The 15,701-nt window shown below is 47.3% G+C and overlaps 1 protein-coding gene across 3 annotated transcripts in view; it reads left to right on the top strand.

Annotated features, from left to right (window-relative positions):
* ADPRH (ADP-ribosylarginine hydrolase) overlaps positions 1–15,701 on the top strand; it is a 64,456-nt gene that overhangs the window by 35,686 nt on the left and 13,069 nt on the right. The gene's annotated exons all lie outside the window — the stretch shown is intronic.

Genomic DNA, 15,701 nt, shown 5'->3' with positions numbered 1-15,701 from the left:
CCCGCCGGCCCCGCCGCACGGCGACGGCATGGGTGCCCTTGGCCCCTCCGTGCCTCCGGCAGCGGGGGGCAGGAGGGGCTTGGGCGCAGGGGGCAGAAAAGGGCCCTGCCCGCAGCCGCTGGGTGACGGGGGTTTTGGCAGCACTGGCACTGGACAGACTTCTCAAGTCGGAGTTCGAAAGGCAACTAAGTCAAGCGCCTTATGCTACATGGGGAACAATCCTATAAAACTGTATTTGAATTTACAACCACACACACCGTCATTTCAGGCCCAGCTGGATACAAGCCATCAAGTTCAGTTACATGAGGAACATTTAACAAAGACCGCTTAAGCTGCATGTGTTGGCCGTCATGGCCAAACGCCCGGGCAGGGAGCAGCCCCTGGACCCCCGGACACGCCACCAGGGCCAAACGGGCTCCAGAGAGCATCCACTGGCTCTGGCAGGAGAGGCGGAGGGAGCGCTTGCCTTCTCAGCACCCGGTCCCCTCTCCTCCAGCAGGCACCCACTGCTCACCCACAGCACCCACTGCCAGCCCCTTCCTCCCACAGCCTGGCTCACCCCGGCTCTGGCCGAGGCAGGGAAAAGGCAGGGGTCCCTCTTGCTCTAAAGCCTGGAAGAGCAGAGCCCACACCAACCCGAGCAGCCAAACAAAACCAGTCCGAAGCAAATCCTAAGAAAAGAACAAACCCCTTAGTAAATAAGAGCCCAAGGGAATAAATGCATCTAAGTGATGTTGATTTGCACAGATACTGCACACCCTCCTGCGAAATAAAACAAACCCTGGTATGGTGTAAGGGGTTATATTTAGCTGTAATAATCACAGTGAGAGGGCTACACACCAATGAATACCTGATTTTCTTCAAGGAAAAAAAATAAAGTGTAAATGCAAACCAAGATTAAAATCATTCATTTAAATGCAGATTTCTGGCTTGATGATTTTAATTACTGATTTAAAGCAAATGCATCCTTTTTATCAGAAATGATTGCCACTATGTTACTCCAGTTCATCAGTTTAGCTTCCCTGAATTGGATTAGACAGATTGATGTAGAAGTGAATTCATCGTAATATAAACCAGTTTTACTGCGACATAATTAACCAGATGGTATTTTATAGAGAAATTAGATACTCCAACAAGAACAGGTTACAACTTTTCTGTAGAGAAAATGATGATTCTGTATGAAATGGTGGAGAGGAGTTTGCTATTGACTCAGAATGGGACTGTGTCTCTCCATTGCAGGATTTCTAGTGCATGTGCTTTGTGATTTGGGCTGTGATTTAAATCTTGTACATTTGTAGTCTAGGCATGCATTTTTTAACAGGACCACTGGCATGGTTTGCAAATGCGGATGACACCAGGACCATGTGTTTATATACAAGTGTTTTCACGGTACTCAGAGAAGACAAAAATACCAGTAATATAGTCATTATCACAGTCCTAGCTCTCAGGCTAGGGACTGCCTGTCTGCAAGTCAGATGGGTCCATGCACTTTCTACTCCTGGTCTAATCATGTACCCTGCAGCATTATGGCAACCCTGTATAGTTTTATAGTTTAACATCTCACTTTCATTTAAATTAAAGATTTTATTTTTTTAAAAAATATTTCTGTCATTAGAATATTACAACCAGAATGAAACTCCAACCTGTTACATCCACATCTGCATTTTTTCATCTGGGTTTAAACCTGTCTGTCCCAGGGAAAGCGACAGCTCATCAGCTTCCAGTCCATAGCAAGGAGGCATCAAACCCCTTCTTACCCACAGAGGAACCTGGAGAAGCTGAAAGCTTCATTAGGGCTGCCTAGATTTTAGACAGACAGCTGAACTCACGGATGCTATTCTCTGCCAGAGCTCCTTTTCTTTTTCTAGGTATCATGGCTTTTGGTATCTTCCCCTTTGGAGAGCTCCCTGATTGCAGGGAGACTGCAATAACAGAGAAAGTGTAGTAGTCTAGTGCTTTGTTCTGCTTTGATCAGAAGTAGAAGTCATAATTTTTCCATCACTTAATGCTTCCCTAAGTACATATTCTTGATTCTCAGAAGCCATCTCTTCAAGGGAAGAGGTATTATGCATATTTAGGATGCTAACAAAGTTGAAGGACTCAGACATATTGAAGTCACAGTTCATAAGAGACTCCTTCCTTTCTATGAGCACTGTAGCACGTAATATAATCCCACTAATTCACAGCAAAATCCCCATAGGAATAAGTTTTCTCATGCACTTTAATAGACCTTCAAGCATTTCACCTATATGTGCTCCAGAAACGTATTTAAATGGGTAGAAGAATCATTGTAGCCTGAAAAGGGAAGCTTGGATTTAATAAGAAAGGGCTTTAACATTCTGCTAAAAACAACCAATGTGGAAAAGAGGAAGGTGCAAGAGCATCACACACCCCACATTTTTGCTTTGCTGTCACACAAAACCATTAGGAAAAAAGCAGAAAAGACAAGTGAAATTTTGCAGCGTATGTGCTGTGTAGAGGAAATTAATTTCAGTAATCAGCACTTGTGGTAGAAATCCTTTCCACTCAAAGGGAAGACTCTTCAAATATATTGCTACTAGATTTCTCCTGTAGACCCACTGACATCACCAACTTTTTCCAAATGGCAGAGCCACCGCTGCAGAGATGCAGTTCCAGCACAGTCAGACAACATTATTTTGGACATTTAGTAATTGGTAAAAACAAAAGAACCCAAACAACCTCGCCCTATTTCTCAGTTGACAACTCAGAGAAAAATCAGAAAGGGGACAACTGGCTAAATACTGAAAACCAAAACACAACACCTACTCTCTGGTGAGGATTCATAACCACACTCCCTCCTACACAACTGGGATCCTTTTAATCATTTTTAATGTGAATGGACATTCCCAAATGTGTTAATCTGAACTAAAAGCACATCCTCATCCTTTTAATACAAGAATGTCCAGGTTGAATGGGAAGTATCCAAGATGTGTGTCCAGAGATGTACATTACTAAAATATGGTTGTTCAAGTTCCCTATAAACATGTTTGTGAGAAAAATGATCCCATTGCAAAGCAGACTAACATTTTTAGGAAGATTTTTCATAGAATTATGAAAAGACCTTTAAGATCATTGAGTCCAACCGTTAACCTAACACTGCCAAGTCCACCACTAAACCATGTCTCTAAACGCCACATCTACACATCTTTTAAATACCTCCAGGGATAAAGACTCAACCGTTTCCTTGGACAGCCTGTTCCAGTGCTTGACAACCCTTTTGGTGAAGAAATTTTTCTTGATAACCCATCTAAACCTCCCTTGGCATAACTTGAGGCCATTTCCTCTTGTCCCAGAGCCAGCATTCAATGGTTCTAATACCAGCATGTGGAATGCAAGATACATGGAGGATTGAACTGAATTTGGCTGATAACACTCATCTCTTCATCAATGGGAGTAAATGACAACCTTTTTTCTTTTCCTGGAAGAGAAGGGCAGAAGGCATTTTTACCAAAGAGGTCCCAGTGTCCTGAGAAGTTAAGCTGTTCAGAGATAGACTGTCTCCTATGCAATGTCAACAGCAAAAGAAAAAAACTCTGTGGAGAAAGAGGAAAATCCAGCAGTTTCAGGTTACAGAAAATCACTTTCATCTTACAGAGGAAAATAACAATAACAGAAACCCCACAGCTCAAGGGATTTCTTGTTCTCTTTTTCCTCCTAGCTGTCCCCAACCTTCAGACTGTAAAGCTAGCAAGAGGACTTTCAGGAAACAAGGGCAGGTTCCACTTGTGCAATCTACTTTCAGCATGTCAGGACAGGTGGTACTGGCCCCTCAGAGCATGGGAGGGAGCCTGCCCCTCTCATGTCCTAGACCCTTTAGTGAGAGGTCTCAAAACTAATTTCATGCAAAGATGCTGCTGGATGATGGCACATTTCAAGTGGTTTGGTGTTCAGGTGCTCAGGCCAACTGAAGGAAGAATCCTCAGGCTGGGTTCCCATGCCTCTCCCTGTGTTCAGCAAAGGTTGTACATGTTTGCTGGGGATCCCTCCCCTGGCATCATTGCCTAGGTACTGGGCTCTTCCACCACCCTGGGCCCAAGAAGTCCTCACTGGATCTCTGAAAGACATTTTAAACCGGGGAGATGGGCTCAGAGCCAGTGTTTACCCCTTTAGAGTGCGCTGGGCTTGGTGCACCGCTGTTCTGCAGCCTCTACAGCATGCTCCGGAGATCAGCAGTCCTTTGGCCTTCAAGTGGTTTGTATGCTGCCACAGGCCTTTCAGAGGGCTCAGAGCTTTACGATCATTTAACATCCAAGCTAGCAGACAGATTCTCTTTCCACAGATCCCTTATCTCAGTAATCTGAAGGCAGAGAATCACTGCTATCAAGATGTGCTGAGGATGGGACAGGTGTCACAGGCACAGTGCCAGGCTGGGACCAGAGTCCAGCAATGCCCAGGGCAGGCAGCACTGCTTGGCAACTGGACTGGCCATGCACAGACAGATAGTGTGCTTTGGTGACATGGTGCATTAGCAAGCACAGGTAGTATGTCTGCTGTGCTATGGTAAATCAGGAGTGACAAATAAAGTTAAAAAATGTTCTGAACTCAGAAACAGAGAAGGGGAAATGTGGGAAATTAATTCAAGTAAGGTAAATGCAAAATGCACCCACATTGTCTGGCAAGTGTAACTTCGGCCTGATTACTCTGTGGATTTTTGACTTTTACTGCTCAAAGCACCAGGGCCTCTTGTCAAAACAAAGTTGCCTTAAAAATCTGGCACTAACCTTCTTCAACTACCTTCACAGCAAACTGCCTGTATGGGACCCACTCAAATGCTGTACTTTGTTGTGAGGCATCACTGGTTTTGTAGCCACCATGCAGAAGAGCCCAGCATGCTCACATGGTCCACGCAGCAAAGAGTGAGCAGGTTGCTGGCTCACAGCATAGCTGCCTTCATCCACCACCCCTCACCCTGGGCTAGTTCTTGCAAGATCTTGCCTTGCACCAGGAGTGGTTCATCTCCTTGTAAAGAAGTGATCCCCCACGGCTTCCACCCCAGTGTGTGAAGACAGAGCAGCAAATATGCTGGTTCTCCTCAGTAAAGCAGACTCTGCTGCCTGCAATGGCTGTGCCAGCCCTCCCTGCCAGGGAGTCACAGCTCCTGGCAGTAGCAGACACGGCTAGTAGAAGACACGAGCTGATTTTAAATTTTTTTTTAACATTCATGCCAGCTATTTCAGCACATGGGTGGCTCAGACTCTGTTGCTGGCTGTGCCATAAGTTACTATTTGTGCTGGTTGCATCGTAGTCTTCTTCTGGCTCATCAGGGGCTGAAAACCTTGGTCCTGTTTTCACAAGCAGCTTAGGCTGGCAGGGCACGGCAGCTCTTCAGGGGCATGACTCTGGCTGAGATGTCCTTGTCCTGACTGCCTTCACTGTGGCCCTGGGACAGAGAGCAGGGACAACACCGCTGGCTGCCACACCCGGCAGGCGATCGGGTAGACACCGCTGAAACGTAGCACCTGGTAGTACATGCTGGGCTGTGTATTAATTTTTTTGCGCCTGACCTCTGAGGGCTGCTGGAGCCCTGCCTCTCCCTGCAGGCAGCATATCTGCACTCCCTGTTCCGGGCATCATCAGTGCCAGAGTGCAGCTGAGGACAGCCAGGTCCCTGGACAGCCTGACTAATCAGGCACTTTGCTATTTGGCACAAGCCACCGCATCATGGGGAAGATGATTTTCAATCTGGTTCTTATCCAGACAGGACAGTATTGCTCTGTGTTACCTGGGGAACAGAGACTGCCCTTGCATTCACTGGGGAAAAAGGTGTAAGCCTCTGAGTCAGCTTCAGAGTCGACCACATGGAGGTGAGGTCTAAGGACTTCGGTCCCAGAGGCTTTGTAGAGCTACATGAAGTTCAAGCTGTCCTAATCATAAAAGCACAGTGACAATGAGAACCTGTCACAGAGCAAACACAAGCAAGTAAATGTTTAAGCATGTGTGTCAACCTAATGATGTGTGGATATGAAAATGCACATGTAAAAGGAGTGAATCAAGGTATGAAGTAGCATGTTTGAGAAGCAGCTCTACCTTCTACATGAGGTCTGCTGGGCATCTGTACTGACAATTTGAGGAATCTGTCAATACGACTACGAGCTGACAACCTGTAAGTGGGTTTTGCTTGTCAGTACGTTGTTTTGATTTTAGTAATCCACAGTTGATTCGCATGGTGCTTGGTTTCTAAAATGCAGGCTTGCAAAAATCCCAAGAATTACTTCCATATGGATGATCAGAGAGAGGGACAAATCTCACCCTGGAACATTTATCCCTCAGTGCCCACTTGGAATCTGGTTCAACATGCTAACCCAGCAAAGCAAAAAATTAAATAAACTTGCTTTTCTTGGCCATCTTTGTGAGTTGCACCGATTTACTAGAATATCAGATGAGCCCAAGAACCAGCATGAGCAGTGGGATCTGGTGGGCTAAGGACAAAGAGAAGCGACAGGTCCCTGTTGGCAAAAGCTGGGCATTAAATCAGCTCCAACTGTCGTATATAATGTCACCCAAACCATTGCGTTCGGACCTCTCCTGTCTATGAGAGTGGAGTAAGGCAAATCACACCCAGTGCCCACTAAGAGCATGTAAATGAGGAGTTAATGAGAATCAGTGAGCATGCAGCTACCTCGCAGCCCAGCTTCCTACCTGCAATTTCCCCATATGGACAAGAACAGCGTTTGCAAGTGTGAATACTATTCTGACACATATTTGTATATATAATGCAGAGCTGATTTCAACAGGATTCATGCCTGAAGAGCAGAATTACACCCTCTATTAAAAGCAGAGCTGAAAGCACTACCTGTAATCAGTGCTGCTAGGCATTGTTATCCTCTGCTTTGGTTGTGGTTAGGCTTCATTTTAAAGGCATTAGCTCTGCTGGGATAAAATTTTATATACCAGTTATTAAAAATAAACACCAAAACCCAGAAAAGACTAACAGTAAGAAAATAATAAGCCTTTTTCCCTCATGCTGAGGTTGTGTCTATATATCCTCATCAGGCTTTGGCTTGTTTCTGTATTGAAATAAGAAATTCAGTGGTCAGAAGAGCATTGTCAGGGCCCCTGTTTTTTCCAATCCTTTGAAAAAATATGCCCATATGTGTTAAAAAGCATTAGCTGGTTTCAGCTTACATGTGCTCAGTAGAGGGATAACTACATAAAGCCTCCAAAACCTCCATCTGTAACAAGGTTATGCTGGCAACCTACGGACTGGCCCCTCCTCACATTTGAGCAGTTTTTTTGCCAAACACAACAATTTTTGGCAGATTTGTTTATTTAGAGACAGCTATGTATCTGTCCTTGCTGATGCATCCACAGACATAGCTCACTCCAGTGCACACACAAATCAGATGGCAACACGGGAAGTGCAAATTCAGGGCTTTCTTCCTGAAAGCAAAGCTCAAAAGGACTCAATTCCAGAAACCTGACAGGTTGACATTTGAAGGTGGGAGGGGGAGCTCAGAAGAAAACAAACAAAAGCAAAAGCCCCCAAAGACTAAAACAAGAACCAAACCTGAAAACATTTGAACCTCAAGCCTAAATGTGGTGTCCAGCTTTGGTTTCTTTCTTTTCCTTTTGAACCTAAAAGAGTAATTTTCTGTAAGTGCAAGCCATGGAACTTCCCCCATTACGTGGGTATCACACTTGTTTGATAGAAACCCTTGGACCTCTGGGGCACGGGTACCTTCTACTTGGTTGTGCCTTCCTTCACAGGTCAGCCTGCCTGTTGAATTCAGCTCCACCATCAATATATCTTGTCTTCCACTTAGGGCACAGGCAGAGGATGAAGACTGACGGGAGGCCCAGTTTTCAGAAGTCTGCAACCTTCAGAAGGAGGCTGCACTATGGTGAGGAATTTTAGAAGGTTGCAGGCACCACCAGCAACCCTAGGATTGCCTTTGGAAATAAATCTGAAGCAAACATGTCTGGAAGAGCTCTCCTGAGCACTCAGCCCTGTCCCTGCTACCATGGGAAACATCTGCCCCAGGGTAAGGTGGCACACTGAGCAGTGGACACCTGGTATCGCCAACCCTGTTGGGTGAGTGTGGCTTTGCAGTGTGCTCACAGAGAGGCATGGACTTGTACTGCCCCCACACCCTGGTGAGGCACTGGCACCATGCATCAGCACCCTGTTGTCACTGCCATGGAGCTTCACCCACCCAGCAGCAACGCTCCTGCTCACCTCTGGGTGCTGGCCATGCTGGTTTGGTCTCTCTCTGCATAGCGGGCTCTCTTCCCATCCTGGTCATCTCTGCCTTGCCCTCTGTCAGCCTGGCAGGGCTGCTCAGAGCCACCCTGCATGCCCACTGCAGGCGCTCTGCATCTCCATAGCCGCCCAGCAGTGCCTTTAAACCAGCTGGGGAGATCTCATCTGTGGTCAACAACTTCTTTTTCTTGGCTACACTATGGTGAGAACTCATCATCAAACAATCAAAACTCCTCTTCTTTTGTGGTTTCTAAATGGCAGGGGACAAGCTTGGAGCAAAACATCTTACAGCAATTCTCTGCATGCACAAGCTTGCACTTTGTGCTGCTGACTTTCATCCTGTTCCCCCTATTCCAGCCCTTGGTGCCATCAGCTCTTCTTGTGCTTTAGCCTGAGCAATCTCTGCAGTGACTAGCCCTTCAAATATGACTGAATCTGATTAGAGCTTGTTTTCCTGCTGGGTAAACAAGATCTCCCCTTTGAGGAGCATCATTAATAACCCCCTTCCACCCTGCTCACTTCCCTTGAGGCACAACCTCCTGACATCCTTTCTTTAGGTAAATCCTTACAACACTCACATTAATCCCCTGTTTCTACAGTTTAATGACTTTGCCTGTAGCACTGTAAGGACTGCCTTTCTGAATCTTCTGTCTACACAGTCAATTATCTTATCAAAATAAACATACTATGAAAGCCTGGCATGAGATAGCCTTGGCAAACTCATTTTGCACTTTATCTCATTTTCCATTTTTGGATGTCAGGCTAGCTGGCTGCTTGGAGATCCCACCTCACATACCTCTCCAACCTTGGTTTCTTAATGACAGCAATCACCTTTGCTACAGTCCTCTCTGCTAGTAGAAATTCTTACCACTGGACTGTGTTTTCATATGTCAGTTCCTGAGCTTGGGGATTATGTTGCCCCTCATTTTCCCTTACCACCACCCACACGTACAACTGGTCCCTTTTCAGCAAGAAGGGCCATCAGCTCTTCTGGTTTGCTTCCTCCTGGCCACAGCACAAGACACCTACAGGTTCCTCATATCAGACTCGTTTATGGCTGGACACATTTGTGTCATTTCAAGAGTGGCCTCACAGGTTTCAGTATCACAGCTAAGACAACTTAAGCCACGCATGGCTAGGTTACATCAGAGCAGCTGGCATGTCAGGGATATTCAGTGGAAAAAAATGAGAAGGCTCTGGAGACTGAGGACGGGATAAGCAACATTTTACTTCCCAAGCACCAGTCCCAGTGCAAGCAGATGCAAGAACAGCAAGAAAAAAGATCTCACACTCCTCTGCCTCTTACAGCTCCCCAGCTACTCCAGCACGACAGTGGCTTTTGACAGACCGGAGACCAACATGTTTTCCACACCCAGCAAACGTCTGCTCTGACATGAAGCCTGACCCCTGAGCTCATGCTCTTGTCACATCCATGTCAAACAAGAAGCCGTTCTGCGCCCCTGCTGCTGAGGGTTTGGGGTGAAGCACAGGGGAGGGGTCTTTGATACAGAATGAAAGCACAAGTGTCATTTTCTCCTCTGTCCCAAGCAGAAGTGACTGCTGGCAGGTGGTGCAGAGTCACTGTCTTGTGCGTGGTAAGGACCACAGAAGTACTGGACCTACAGTAGGGGCAGCATCCTTATTCCCATGCCTCTCTCTGTTTCCTGGAGTTGTGATTTTCTTAACTTTCAACTGACTTTTGACAACACATGGTCTGACATATATCACCAATCAAGTATGTTTGGTTTTTTTCCCCAAACAAGATCCTCTTACTGTCTTGCAGCTTTGAGCAGCTACATACCTGTCAGCTCAGTGACAGACCTTTTCCTCCCAGATCTCAACTGGTGCATCAGTTTTAAGAACAAGAGGTTTCACAGTTATCAGCTTCCTTTGCCCAGCGAATGCTGTCAAGGGCTTGCCTATCCTTTCTGCCAGACCAGGGACATTGTGGCCACACAAAGGGGGTCTAACCACAGCACATCAGTGTCTTTGGTGGTCTCCTCCAAAGGCTTCATTGCTCTGAGAGTCTGGGTATGTGCATGAGGTGAGGGTGAAGCCAGAAGCAGGGAGGCCAGTGGTCCATGTCCTTGCAACACCTCCCCGCTCCTCCTTCTGGAAGGACTTACTGGACATTAGGAAAAAGTTTTTCACAGAAAGAGTGGTCAGACACTGGAATAGGCTGCCCAGGGAGGTGGTGGAGTCACCATCCCTGGATGTGTTTAAGGGTTGTTTAGATGAGGTGTTGGGGGATATGGTGTAGGGGAGAACTTTGTAGAGTAGGGCTGATGGTTGGACTTGATGATCCCAAGGTTCTTTTCCAACCGGAATGATTCTGTGATTCTGTGATTCTATGACTTCCCCACACATCAAGGCAATGCCACCATTGAATTGCATCACACACAGTGTGTAAGTACAGCAAGGAAGCAGGCAGATATTTTTAAGCCTTGTCAAACCAATGGATAAAACAGAGCATTCAGTGTTCATACGTTCCTCTTCTGTCACACACCAGTACTTCCCAATTCTCTGAAATCCAATTCATGAAGAATCAAATGCAGAAGTAACCTTTCAAATGTCATGTTTTGCTGTCCCTAAGCCCTTTCCCACTAATTCTCATGGCCCTTTGTTCTCTTGATATATGGCCTAAGGTAGGATTCATTCCTAGGAACAGCAGTGTTTTAGAGGGAGCTGGTGAAGAAAAAGCCATCGAAGAGAAAGGCAGGAGAGAAGGTTCAGGTCACAAACCCACATCAGAGAAATCCCTGTGGCAGAAAATAACCACCCAATCAAATAACTCAAAGCCACACAGGACTTTTCCTAAGCATTTTGCTTAGTCTCAGTTTAAGTCATTCAGGCTGAGGAAAGTTATCCTTCAGCCTGGCAGGTCCTGGTGCTATAAGCACTCCCTGATAAGCTAACAGGAATTTCTGAGCGCTCCATTCCCATCCACCCATTTCCTGAGATCTCAGCTAGTGTCTCCAGCTCTTCCTCCCTCAAGTTTAGCTTTTGTGCCTGTACACAACCTGTGATTTCCTTAGACAGCTTGAACACACAACCTGCTGGCAGAAGACATCTGAGACTCCCCAGCCTAGGTCCTCTCCCACCCTTATTTTTATGCTACTGACCTTCACCTAACTCTATTTTGGCAGGATTGAGGGCCAAATAGGCTTTATGCAGCAGGCAGATGACCATCATAGCAGGAGGCAGATGCATGCAGCTGGGAGGAGGGAAAGCTGGAGGGAAAGAGGAGCAGTAGTTTTTGGAGGAGCCCAGTAGTTAATTTTCCTCCACTATAGTGTGAAAGCACACATTGCCTGTATGAACCACACACACTTGGCCACATCTGCTGCTGTTGCAATACCAGGAGCCTCAGTATATCCACATCTGAGACTGCAAGACACACTGTACTTTCTGTCCCAGAAGGCTAAACTCCCTCTCCTGTGGCTGTTCTTCACATTCCTCACACCTGACACACCTAGAAACAGCACAGGCTGCAATTATGTTTCCCAGACCTTATCTTTTCCAACAGAAAGAAGAAACCTGCCCTCAAAGCAGAAAACACATTTAACACTTCAAACATTTTACTTCTGCAATTCAGCAAAAGTAACCCTCTCAAAACCTATAGCATGATGAAACCTCCTCCCCGCCCATCGCCAAGCAGCTGGCCACGTTTAACCCACCACATCCCACTAGGGTTTATTTTCATTGGCAAGTGCCAAGACTCTCCAAATTTAGCCTGCCGGTGGCTGTGAGTTGACAGTAGTTTTAAGGCAGGCTTGGTGGGCTCCTCTGCCTGCAGGCATGACTCCCCTCTGATGGGGTCCCCCAGTCCCCCTGCCCCGATATGTTCAAAAAAGGACATGGACACAATTGTCAGAAGATCATAGAAAAAAAGTGGCAGAAGGGACAGCAAAGCAGGCCTGCAGACACTATCACCCTGCAGGTAGGGAGCACAGTGCCAGCACTGGCACACAAATGGAAATGAAAATGTCACTTGATTTACATCAAGGATCAACGGGCCTGCCAGTTCTGGTGCCTCGGAGTCACCGCTCGAGCCAAACCCCAGGTCCACAGGAGCTGGACAGGACTGCTCCACTGATGTCCCCAGGCTTGAAAGCAGGACTTGCAGCCTGCTTGGGAGGTCTCTGTCCCCACACGCTCCTATTTACGAACATGCCAGCTATAAACCTAATGGAGGGGCAGCAAAGATGAGTTTGCAGTTCCTTTTGCTAGATGTGGACATGGGAGACATGATCACAGCCCTTAGCTCACCCAGGAGATGTTCCCTGTGACACTGACCATGCTGCTTGTCCCAAGGCAATGTTGCAGTGACTCTCTGTGGTAAAGTAATTAACCTGCTTATCTTCTACCCTGCAGATTATGGTTATTTGAAACAGTTAGACTCGGTGCAGGGGTTTTGTATTTTTTAAATTTTTCTTTTAAAATCTGTGTTAAAGAGGCCTTTTGGAAGCATCCTGAGGAGAGTGGTAGATGCCACTATGAACAGATCAGACCAATTTTCCACTGTTTCGTCCTGCGCAGTGAGCCAGACGCATTTTCAGACAGTTTGTGCAAGGAAGCAAGCCTGGAAAGAAAAAGGCAGATATTTCTTCAATGAAGTCTGATTTCTTGAATGAGAGGCCAAAGTCCAGTATTCCCTAAACCCAAGTTGGTCACCCAGAGGCATGTCTTCTGCTGCCATTTTCAAAACTTTCTTCAGATAAGCCCTACAAAACTTCTCTCACTATTCCTTCAATGATCCCATGTCTAGGCAAAAGTTTGTCTGTGACTGGCTTCGCCCCAGTGTTTACAGACAAGGCTCCCACCACCTTGAATTGGCTGTGCCTCAGAGGTGAGCCTCCCCCTCTGCCCCCCATGTCATTACATGTGAAGTCAGGCAACAGGTGAGGGTCACCACCCCCCCAGAGTTAGCTGAAGAAAGCAAGCGCAGCAGCTCTGAGCATCCTGCAATGGCAAGCGTTTCCCTCGCTCATGCATGCAGGGTCATGCACCACTACCTCACCAGCAATTGTAGCAGCCAGGTCCCGAGCAGACCTCATGTGGCGTTTGCTGCCCCTGCTTTGAATGACCCTCTTATAGCGTGTTATTATTTACTGGTGAGACATGCACCTGGAGACGGAGAATTAGAGTAAGCCCAGAAATATTACCCACTCAAAAAAGTGCCTGCTGTCCTTAGAGAGAAAAAAGTGCTATTAAAAGAATAAGAGACTGTTAAGATGTGGGACTAGTTCAAAATGAACATGGTTGAGGGCCCCAGAAGATCCTGTGGAAAGCCAACTTTGAACGTAGGGGGCAAAGAGAAGATGAATAGGGGAGGTGAAAAATGAGAATTCCAGATGTTCCCTTGCAGTCCTGTTTTGGATTCAGCCATAGGATCTAGAACAGAGAGGCACTGCCATGTTTACGAGGGTGCACTGTGCATTTTTAATGTTCACCTTCTTCCAGCTCTTGACCAGAAGGTGTCATGTGAGGAAATGTCTCACAGGGTCTAAACCAGTACATAGCTCCAGAGCTGCAATGTTACCCTTCGCAGCCCCTCCAAATAGGAGCCCTCAACACTCGGCTTATCTAGAAAGGCACGGTTTTTTTAGTCAGAAAGAATTACCCGTTTTTTCCAGATGAATATGAAGGAAAATTCTGAGTCTAAGCAAGTGCTAACCACAGTGTCCAACACATGGCAGGGGCATGTCAGCAGGCTGTTCCAAGGTGGTACTTTCCAGGAGGCATATCATAGCCATTGGTGCACTGCAGCTTAAATTTTTATTAAAAAAAACCAACCAACACAACAAAACCCCAGAAAGGTGCAACAGGGTGAGTCTTTAACTCTTTGCATGGCTTAGCACCAGAAGGCCATCCTTGCAAATGGGGAGAGGTTGTACCTGCCTCCTCATGCCGTGGGGTGACTGCAACCTGCAACACTGCTCTGCACCATCTCAGAGCTGGAGGTGCTCCCTGATGGAGAGTGCTTTCCTTGCCCACCTCATGGGCATCCCGTGGGACTCGCACAAGGAGATCCCTTTGGGATCAATGAATGCATTCAAGCATGAAGAATGCTGCTCTGCCCACACCAAGTTTGCAGGCTCCTGCTGCTGGTTCCTGCTGCTGGCTCATCGTCTGCCGTCTGTCAGCTAGCAGCCCTTGACGTTTTTCTGTGGGGTAACTCGGATGTCACTTAACTGCATTGCATGTCTTGGCTTCAGTTTTTAGGAAGCTGAAAGAACTCAGGAAATAGGAAACAATTATGAGATCTGAAGATCTGTGTCACAGGCATTTTGTGCTGGTACAGAGGCATTCTCCCATCTTCCTGTCTGTTTGGGGAACCCTGCAACTACCCTCTCTGCTCCTCTGCCTTTCCGGCTGCAGCAGAAACCGTTCCTCACAGATAGCCAGCCAAAGGGGGAGAGGTTTTCCCTCTCGCAGGCCCAAACCTTAGGAGAGAAAAACCCTGCTTTGCTTTTAAGCATTTTGCCAACCTTAGTAAATTCAGAGCCATTCTATATAAAACAAAAGCAGAGAAGCAGAAAAGGTGGCGGTGCTGAGACACAGCAGCTTATTTTCCCACTTCCTTTTCTGTTACTGTTTTCTCTACCAGATGCTTCTCAATCTCCACGTTTGCAGCGGGGTGCAGAGGAGCAGCAGCTATATCCGAATGGGCACGGCATGCCAAGCTGCCGCAGCCACTGGGGCAGATACTCCCATGCAGTGCTGCGCTCTCAGCTACCTGAAATCCCCCAGGGCCTCGCTCCAGCCCCCCACTCTCACTTGCCCCCAAATTCCCCAGGGACTCTGCTCTGACCCAGCGCTACATTTGTGATTGCCCTGAAATCCCCCAGGGCTGCAGCTCAAAAACTACCACTGCATTCTCTCATAGGCATGGGGGGGATTTTTTTTTTCCCTTCGTGTAAGAGGCTCTGGTACCTTCTGGGGTGAACTGGCACTCTGGAGACCTGGCGTGCATCACATCAAGTGACTGGTGGTCAGTTAAAAAGGTTTGGCCTCTGCAAAATGCAGCCCCAGCCACGCTCGAGCCTGTTTCTGGCTCCTGATTCCTGCTGCTGTCCCTTCTTCCCCCATTCACTATAAGCCCTCAGCTGCCCCCCCACCATCAATCACCATTAAAAATACAGGATAAAGCAAGGCAAAGGGATCACCAAGTACCTCGAGATGTGACACAAAGCAGCGCCAATGGACATAGCAAGGACTAGCCCTGATTTGGAAGAGGCTGGGGTCACCAGGGCCAGGCTGGGTGCTGCGGGGAGAACCCTGACCCAAAACACAGAAGGACAGGGCAGGTGTACAGGCAAAGCCTCCCGGTAAAGGCTGGGGGGTTCCGCTCAGGCTGTGGGGTACGAATGCTGAAATGGGAGGGGAAAGAGAAACCAAGACTGAGGCAAGCCCCCCCCCAGGTCTCCCCCACCCGGCGCAGATGCTGAGCGGGGCCTGCAGCCAGGGCCTGCGCCCC

This window comes from Athene cunicularia, assembly GCF_003259725.1.
Source record: "Athene cunicularia isolate RWA chromosome 1 unlocalized genomic scaffold, athCun1 chr1_part3, whole genome shotgun sequence".
NCBI lineage: Eukaryota > Metazoa > Chordata > Aves > Strigiformes > Strigidae > Athene > Athene cunicularia.
Note: the sequence above shows the minus strand (reverse complement) of the source record. Positions and strands in the feature narration are given on the sequence as shown.